Genomic DNA, 9,741 nt, shown 5'->3' with positions numbered 1-9,741 from the left:
AGTCACATAATTATTGAAAAACTAAAAGTAATCATCATCTAATTTTAGAAGTATGGTGGCACCAGCATTAACCAGTGAGAATGTTTCGTTTTTTGGAGGGGAGGGGGTTGTTTAAGTCAATATGAGAAAAAATAAACGTATTGTAGGACATAAGACTGAGGCAGATAACCTCTAGCAGGAAAATAATCAAAAACACAATTAAATGGGTTATATAAAAATAATATAAAATATAAAAATGAAAAAACATCTTTATATGTAAAAACCTGGTAGAGATAAAAGACTTTGAGTTGTAACTCTGGTTTTACAAATTATTGACTGATGATTATAAATTCAAAACGTAGTTCAAGGACATTAAAGGACATAAAACCAGGTGCCTTTTTACTTGCATTTTGGCTGGAGCAATGGGTTAGCATGGAAGTTTCCATGTTATCCCTGTGCTGTGAGGGTTCTCTCTAGGTACCCTCCTAAAGTCCAATAACATGACTGTTAGGTAGATTAATGTCTGTAAATTTGCCGTATGTGTGAGTGAGTGATGGCTGGATATAGACACCTCCCATCTGTGCCCTTAGAGGTAGAAGATGAATAGATGTATTCAAACATTTAATAGTGCAGTAAAAGCTCTTTATCATTTATCATCAATAGATGTTATCTATTTACATGTACTCAGTTACATTGTACTAGAATAACTTTTAGAAAAAAAAAGATTTTTATGATAGGTTTACTTTATTGTACTTCTTAATTTTGTTTAGTTTCAAGTTATTTAACTAACCAGGAGAAACTTGAGCTACTTGAGATCAGATGAATATACAGTAAACAGGAGATGTCGTTGCTGGAAGTTATTTATCCTTCCCTAACACATCTGTTACATGACAAACATATATAGGATTGCATATATTTATTTTACACTTGGAAGTACCAGAAATCGCAAATAACTGACTTAATTGACTTTCCTGGTTGCATCAAATTCTGAATTTTTCTATAAATATTGACATTTCTTTTTACAAGGTACTTGAATTATATCATGCTTACAATATTTTAAAGTCAGAAAAAAGATGGCATTGACACAGTTTAACATGAATATTAAGATAGATGATTAGAAGAAAGAAATTGCAGCAGTTGAAATAAAAACTGGTGTTCGGTGCATTCTGGAAGTGTGACTGTTCCGATAAGTGATTAAAATGAGATTTTGTTTTCATGCTTCAGTTGTGCTGTAAGGCAAAATGAACCACTCTCTTGCACTACACATGCTGCTCTAGAAATATTTGATCCAGTAGAACCAGAGCTCAGCCTCATCCCAAGTGAGCAGGCCAGCCTACACAAGAAGAGATGAGGCAAGGCGCCGAGCACTGGGGTGAAAATTAACTGTCTGACATCGCCAGAGGTAAGTGTGTGGGTGTGTGTGTTCATGTGCATGTTCTTCTCTTTGTGTTTTCACGTACATATGTTAGAAACAGAGATCGAATCAAATCATGTGATGCTTTTGTGAGGAGAGTCATTTACACAGAGAAGTCACCGATTATTAATGCACAATAAAGTGCACACTTGTATTTGTGCGCACATACTGTAGACATATGTGTTTGTGCAACCCCATATGAAAGTGTGTTTGTGTGAGTGCCCTGAACATCTCCTCTGTGCTCTTCTCTAATTATATTCATAACAGCAATCTGAATGTGCAGGGTCCATGATGAATGTGCCACCCAAGTGTGACTTACTCCTAATAGGATTCTGGGACATGCCGGCAGTCGACAAGAGGGGCCCCGAGTGGCAGCCAACACCCCATGGCTCCATGAAACACACAAGCACATAGATGCACAGTTACATATACACACTGTATGAAAAGTTCACAGGAATTTGTACGTCAGGTTTTCTTTCTCATGACTCTTTTCTCGCTCACTTATCAAAGCACTTCATTCGTTATATATTTGTTGGAAAAATCGTCTTTTCATAAAGTTTCTCATCTTAGTAGTAAGTTTTGATAATGTTCCTTACGTGGAAGTATCACAATCTTCTTAAATGCTTTAAAAGTTCACCCTTTGAAGAGTTAAAACTATGCTACCCTAAACTAACTTAAACTATTCAATTATATATTAGTGAACGACTGAAAAATCACATTACAGTGTTATTAAATGACTTAACAAAACCTCTTTTTTGCAACATTTTTCATCATTAACTTCATGTAAAAAAAATAAAAATAAATGAAATGATCATACATTTACGCCCTTGTTTATAGATGCTTGAGATTGGCCTGTTTTCCAGTGTAGTCCTATTTCTCAAACCGTGACTGGTTGGATGTGCTCTCTTCATCCTCTGACATGGGACCTGGCTTGGAGCTCGTCTGCCTGGTTGTGTGTTTCCTGGATGGGGCCGCATTTTACAGCTGCTTTTTGTATATCTGCTTCTTTCTGTATCTCTGCTTCTGTCTCCTTGAACCGCAGTCGTCATCGGCAGATGGCTACTCACACTGAGCCTGGTTCTGCTGGAGGTTTCTTCCTGTTAAAAGGGAGTTTTTCCTCTCCACTGAAACTACAAGCATGCTTAGTATGAGGGATTGCATTTGAGTCAAGGCAATCAACTGGTTTTCCTCAGAAAGAAAACTTTGAATGTATTTGACTGTATGATCTGGTTAAACTGTAAAGTGGCTTGAGTTGACTTGTGTTGTGAATTGGCGCTATAAAAAGATGGAAGGGTACCAGAACAAGCTAATTCTTTAATAAAAACTTTGCACTATAGCAGTTTTAAATATATAAAAAAAGTATGTCATGGTCATGCAAACCTTCTTTTGGAAACAATTTCCATAACCAAAGAGAGCAGGTGAGCATGATGGGGACTTTGTCAAAGACAGCTGGATCATAATTACCAAAGTGCCAGATAAATCCACCTTGGGAGCTCAAGTGTAAGGGCCTGTTGTTACTTGATGCCCAGGTTTAGTCTTCAATCGTCTGAAAATTCACTTTTGATATTGAATGGAATGGAAAATATAAATATGTGCTCCAGTAAGAGGAATGATGCACATGCATGATACTAGTGAGGTGCTCAAAGATGGATTCCTCTTATAAAAATTGTCCAGGAGAATCTTTCCTGTATCCTCAGGACTAGAATTCCATAAAAAGGAAACTGGTTGTTTAATGAATAGGTGTTGTTGTATCTTGCATACCAAGACTCTGGTGCTCCAAATACATACACATGTGGTCACTAAATACAATTAGATAAAGCTTTGCATCATAAGGAGCGAAGATCATTAAAACAGACCTTTAGGTATTTAGAGATTGGGATGTGTGCATCTTTATTACCAGGGTACCATTAGCTTCCATTGGCCTCATGCAACCACAGTTAAGCCTGGAAAACCTGGCAGGGGATCTAGGGAAGATTGGAAGTTGTGAGCCCTGGTATGCTCAGCAGTTACCTCATGAAGTACATGTCTTAGACAAGACATGATTGATATTGAATGGCACCAATAGAAACGGTAAATTATCTTTTTAGAGGGTGACTGCAGCCTGGTTAAAGACAAAAATATGTTTTACTTTCAAAAAACTTCCATATTAAGGGTGTGTTGAGGTATACATTTTATATGTAATTAATGCAAAGTGCAATTAAAGCATTTTAGGGTTGAAAATCTATGATTTGCCTTTCTGGTAGGCCTGACCAGATACACAGATGTGTTAGCAGTGATACGCTACAGTAAAAAGAATTTTATACGGTCTGACCAACCGAATCCTGTCTATAAGTTTTGAATAGCAGTGGGTTGATATGTTTTGCAGTGCTTCACTGCATTAATAACAGGTTTTAAACCACACTTTCATTGGGGACTGCTTTCTAGCATGCAAATGGTGATCCTTTTAGAGAAGAGGAGTTAACATACACACAAAACAGACTGTCAGAAGTGGGATTCGAACCCACGCCTCCATTGGAGACTGCAACCTTAACGCAGCGCCTTGGACCGCTCGGCCATCCTGACTTCGGTCTTGCAAAACTTCCTGGGGAAGGAACTTTCATACCAGATGAGAATGATGGGGACTTTGTCAAAGACCATTAGAGCTCCTAAAACATTCCTATGAGAACCAACACTGGATCATAATTACCAAAGTGCCTGATAAATCCACCTTGGGAGCTCAAGTCTAAGGGCCTGTTGTTACTTGATGCCCAGGTTTAGTCTTCAATCCTCGGGGACTGATGTACCTAATCCTAAGTCTGAAAATTCAGTTTTGATGTTGTAAAAATCTAACCAATTAAAGACTGTACATACATTATTTAAGAATAGCCACCCAGGATAATTCATTAGTTGGTCATAAACCCATATGCCTTTAATTTTGGCACTTTTTATCCTCCATACCAACATGGTACAGAATTATAAATTAAGTCACTGTGTTTGAGCATTTCAAATTTGTCTAAATGTAACAGATAAATTCGTTGTTTCAATAAAATGAAAAATACTTTTTTAATCCCTGAAGGGAAATTTAATAAATAAGATGAGATATAAACATTAAGAGCTGAACTAGTCTACTCAAAGAAAATTTATATTAGTGCAATACTGTAGGCAGATCAGATACATACTGTAGCTTACCTGATAGCTTGCATGTTGTCAGTGAATCTCTGGATGATTCCTGAGATGTAGACAGAATCGGTGTTTCTTTTTTGCAGCTGATTGTACAGCATGTCCACATGTGGCATTATTTTGTGAAAGAGGGCCAGGAAAAAACAGAAAGCATCATCTTCCAGCATTCTCACATAGCCGCCAGCCTCTCTCTTTGTAGGGCCGTCAAATTCAGCTCTGTTCCGGATGGTCTCGAAACACTTCACCAGATCAGCCTTGTGTTCATACAGTGTGTTAACAGCGCGACTGTTGAAGTTCCAGCGTGTTGCTGATGCACTTGGAGGACGATGCGCCACCACCTCATCAAGCACTGCGGTTCTCTTGCTTGACTTGGAAAAAAAGGAAGAAAACCCCCCGACATCAGAAAAAAGTGACTTATCTGTGGGATGTGGGATGTTGCTTGTTGCATCACTAGGTTTAACTGGTGGGCATAACAGTGAACGTAGTGAGCATTTCCATAGGCGTCTAGGACCTTGCGCTGAACTCCTCCAGTGGCACCCCTCATCACTGATGCCCCGTCATAGGCCTGGGCGATCAGCTTCTTTTCTTGTCCCTCGGGAAGAATAGTGCGCAGTCTTTCCAATAAAGCACTGGCGATTGCGTCCGCGTTGGCATTGGAGAGCTTAATAAACTCAAAGAAACGCTCCTGGATGTTATGGGTTCTGTCAACGTATCGCAGCACCAACACTAACTGACAGTGTGTGGAAATGTCAGTAGTTTCATCAGCTTGGATGGCTAAAAAGTCCGCTGATTTTACTTCATCCAAGATTTTTTCTCTCAGAACACAGAGCATACAGTCCAGTAACTAATTTTGTACAGTCTTTGAGGTGCCTCTAAAGACGGTTGCACTTTCGAGGTGCTCATGTAAGTCTCGCTCAATGGTCGCAATTAAGTCGACTAAACCTCTGAAAATTCCGGGGTTTTCAGAAGTATCCCTTTCATCATGTCCCCGCAATGCCAGGTCAAAAGCACCACAAAACTTAATACAGTCAATGAGTTTAGATAAAATATGACGATTCTTATCAACCTCTTCATTGTGCCTTCTTACCGCAACGCGGTGTCCGTCATCCAGCTGCGCTTTTATGCTAATTTTTCCGAGCACAGCTAGCTTGATGCAATTTTCCATATGAACTCTTGATCGTTCATGCTTCTTGATACGTTCGGAGAGGTGCTTCAAATCGGTTTGTCCTGACTGTGTCCACCTTAAATCACACTTTTCATTTTTAAAAAGAATACAAGGAAAACAGAAAAGTGCATTGGCCATTCCACAGCCTGTCAACCACGACTTGCGCGCGAACCAACTCCTGCAAAAACTCCTATTGTAGACTTTATTTTTTTCCTTAGTCTGCTGGTTGATGATAAGGTCAGGCTTGTCTGGTCCCAACTCTTTAATCAGGATTTTCTCCTCCATTGTTCTTCTGGCAAACGGGTAAATAAAAAATTATCTCACCGAATTTGGTGGAAGCTGCATCTCGCTCGTTATGTGGTCCGCCATTGTCCCTCTAATTGTCTGCACCTGCGCATTGGGCTTCTAAAGCGCAGTATTTTCAGCGCCCCAAGACCATAACGTTCTGAGACGCTGATTGGCCATTAAATTCACCTAGCAATAGTACATGATTGACAGATTCTCTGCAAATGTGGTGCAGTCTAATCAGCGCCCCAAGACAGAGACTGTAGGAGTCTGTCTGTGGAAATCCACAAATGAATGACAGTAGATAGGGAAATGTAGTTTATATAATTTGTTTTGTTTATATGTACACACTCTAGAGAGTAAAACTGAGATTTATGAGTTAATTTCTAAAAATATATTTTACGTTTCTCTCTTCTTATCAGGGAGGGCGTTGCCCCAGCGCCCCCTATGGGCCGGCCGCCACTGCCGCTCGGCCATCCTGACTTAGGTCTAGTAAACCTTCCTGGGGAAAGAACTTTCATACCTAAAGAGAGCAGATGAAATTGATGGGGACTTTGTCAAAGACCATTAGAGCTCCTAAAACATTCCTATGAGAACCAACACTGGATCATAATTACCAAAGTGCCAGATAAATCCACCTTGGGAGCTCAAGTCTAAGGACCTGTTGTTACTTGATGCCCAGGTTTAGTCTTCAATCCTCGGGGACTAATGTACCTATACGTAAGTCTGAAAATTCACTTTTGATGTTGTAAAAATCTAACCAATTGAAGACTGTACGTACATTATTTAAGAATAGCCACTCAGGATAATTCATCAGTTAGTCATAAACCCATATGCCTTTAGAGGGTGTCTACAATGACACTCTTTCCCAGGAACATGTCCTAAAATACAGATACAACTTCTCAAAAATTCTCTATGATCATCAAGGAACCACTGGGGGATCAAGTTGGGTAAGGAATGGAAAATATAAACTTGTGCTCCAGTAAGAGGGGATGATGCATATGCATGATACTAGAGAGGTGCTCAAAAATGGATTCATCTTATAAAAATTCTCCAGGAGAATCTTTCCTGTATCCCAAGGACTAAAATTCCATAAAATGGAAACTGGGTGTTTGATGGATAGGTGTTGTTGTATCTTGCATACCAAGACTCTGGTGCTCCAAATACATACACATATTTGGGTATTTAGAGATTGGGATGTGTTCATCTTTATTACCAGGGTACCATTAGCTTCCATTTGCCTCATGCAACCACAGTTAATCCTGGAAAACCTGGCAGGGGATCTAGGGAAGATTGGAAGTTCTGAGCCCTGGTATGCTCAGCAGTTACCTCATGAAGTACATGTCTTAGACAAGACATGATTGATATTGAATGGCACCAATAGAAACGGTAAATTATCTTTTTAGAGGGCGACTGCAGCCTGGTTAAAGACATAAATATATTTTACTTTCAAAAAACTTCCATATTAAGGGTGTGTTGAGGTATACATTTTATATGTAATTAATGCAAAGTGCAATTAAAGCATTTTAGGGTTGGAAATCTATGATTTGCCTTTCTGGTAGGCCTGACCAGATACACAGATGTGTTAGCAGTGATGCGCTACAGTAAAAACAATTTTATACGGTCTGACCAACCGAATCCTGTCTATAAGTTTTGAATAGCAGTGGATTGATATGTTTGCAGTGATTCACTGCATTAATAACAGGTTTGAAACCACACTTTCATTGGGGACTGCTTTCTACCATGCAAATGGTGATCCTTTTAGAGAAGCGGAGTTAACATACGCACAAAACAGACTGTCAGAAGTGGGATTCGAACCCACGCCTCCATTGGAGACTGCGACCTGAACACAGCGCCTTGGACCGCTCGGCCATCCTGACTTCTGTCTTGCAGTCCTTCTTGGGGAAACAACTTTCAAACCCAAAGAGAGCAGATGAGCATGATGGGGACTTTGTCAAAGACCATTACAGCTCCTAAAACATTCCTATGAGAACCAACACGGGATCATAGATAAATCCACCTTGGGAGCTCAAGTCTAAGGGCCTGTTGTTACTTGATGCCCAGGTTTAGTCTTCAATCCTCGGGGACTGATGTACCTAAACCTAAGTCTGAAAATTCACTTTTGATGATGTAAAAATCTAACCAATTGAAGACTGTACGTACATTATTTAAGAATAGCCACTCAGGATAATTCATCAGTTAGTCATAAACTCATATGTCGTATGACACAATCAACACAATGACACTCTTTCCCAGGAACACATCCTAAAATACAGATACAACTTCTCAAAAATTCTCTATGATCATCCAGGAACCACTGGGGGATCAAGTTGGGTAAGAAATGGAAAATATAAACTTGTTCTCCAGTAAGAGGGAATGATGCACATGCATGATACTAGTGAGGTGCTCAAAGATGGATTCCTCTTATAAAAATTCTCCAGGAGAATCTTTCCTGTATCCTAAGGACTAAAATTCCATAAAATGGAAACTGGGTGTTTAATGGATAGGTGTTGTTGTATCTTGCATACCAAGACTCTGGTGCTCCAAATACATACACATGTGGTCACTAAATACAATTAGATAAAGCTTTGCATCAAAAGGAGCGAAGATCCTTAAAATGGACCTTTAGGCATTTAGAGATTGGTATGTGTGCATCTTTAATACCAGGGTACCATTAGCTTCCATTGGCCTCATTCACCCGCAGTTAAGCCTGGAAAACCTGGTAGAGGATCTAGGGAAGATTAGGGTTGGAAATCTGTGATTTGCTTTGCTGGTAGGCCTGACCAGATACTCAGCTGAGCTAGCAGTGATGCGCTACAGCAAATGGAATCTTATACCATCTGACCAAGTGAATTCTGTCTATAAGTTATGTATAGCAGTGGATTGATACATTTTGCAGTGCTTCACTGCATTGATAACAGGTTTGAAACCACACTTTTATGGGGGACTGCTTTCTAGCATGCAAATTGTGATCCTTTTGGAGAAGAGGAGTCCATGTACACAAAACAGATTGTCAAAGTGGGATTCAAACCCATAAATGTAATCGAACTAGTAGAAGACTGGTCCCAACATAGGATGGACTACCCCACTATTTGAGGAAAGCGAATAAATACAGACAAAGTGATTATTCAGGAGAAGAGTCTGAGTTGGAGGAAAGGCCAAGTAAAAGTGGAGGTGCCGAAACTTAGTAGTAGATTGTTGTAGCGTATCAGAAGGCTCAGAACGTTGGACCCAGAATTCAAGCAGACAGAACAGGTTTTGAGGCAGACGTTTATTTATAAAAGCGTGCAGCTGCTTGTCAGCTGGATCGGGCTCACTAGACTGTCTGCAGAAGCAGAGACTCAGATCAGCGACTTTAGAACTCAAACTGGGACAACAATGAGCATGAAAGTCACCAAACTGGCAAAGTTCAGTCTGAGCCCAGAAGAAGGGGTGAAGTCCAGAGGAACGGCTACTCCGTCACCTCCAGAGCCCATTCCATAGATTCAGGAGAGAGGTGGTGGAGCGACCAGCTGGAGCCATTGGTACCAACAGCATAACAAGCAGTGTCATCAAGGGAAAATAAAAGATGAATTGGATAACAAAATTTAGCACAAAATCCATATATTCCTCTTAAAACATATTGTAGCGGCTAGACAAAGAGGTGCATTATGGGGCACTGTTTTGGTTTGTTTTCCTGTTTATTTCCTTGTTATTCTGTTTGGTTGTTGCTCATGTTGTTTATTGTTCGTTTTTGCCT

General features: G+C 39.9%; 2 non-coding genes across 2 annotated transcripts; both read right to left on the bottom strand.

Moving 5' to 3' along the window:
* Nucleotides 1-3,872: 3,872 nt before the first annotated feature.
* trnal-aag lies at nucleotides 3,873-3,955 on the bottom strand. The gene has a single exon. It is a non-coding gene; the product is annotated as a tRNA-Leu (tRNA).
* Nucleotides 3,956-7,799: 3,844 nt separating this feature from the next.
* trnal-cag lies at nucleotides 7,800-7,882 on the bottom strand. Its single transcript has one exon. It is a non-coding gene; the product is annotated as a tRNA-Leu (tRNA).
* Between the last annotated feature and the right edge of the window lie 1,859 nt (nucleotides 7,883-9,741).

The sequence above is a fragment of the Cyprinodon tularosa genome, unplaced genomic scaffold (genome assembly GCF_016077235.1).
Source record: "Cyprinodon tularosa strain WSP-4 unplaced genomic scaffold, ASM1607723v1 ctg1040, whole genome shotgun sequence".
Lineage (NCBI taxonomy): Eukaryota > Metazoa > Chordata > Actinopteri > Cyprinodontiformes > Cyprinodontidae > Cyprinodon > Cyprinodon tularosa.
Note: the sequence above shows the minus strand (reverse complement) of the source record. Positions and strands in the feature narration are given on the sequence as shown.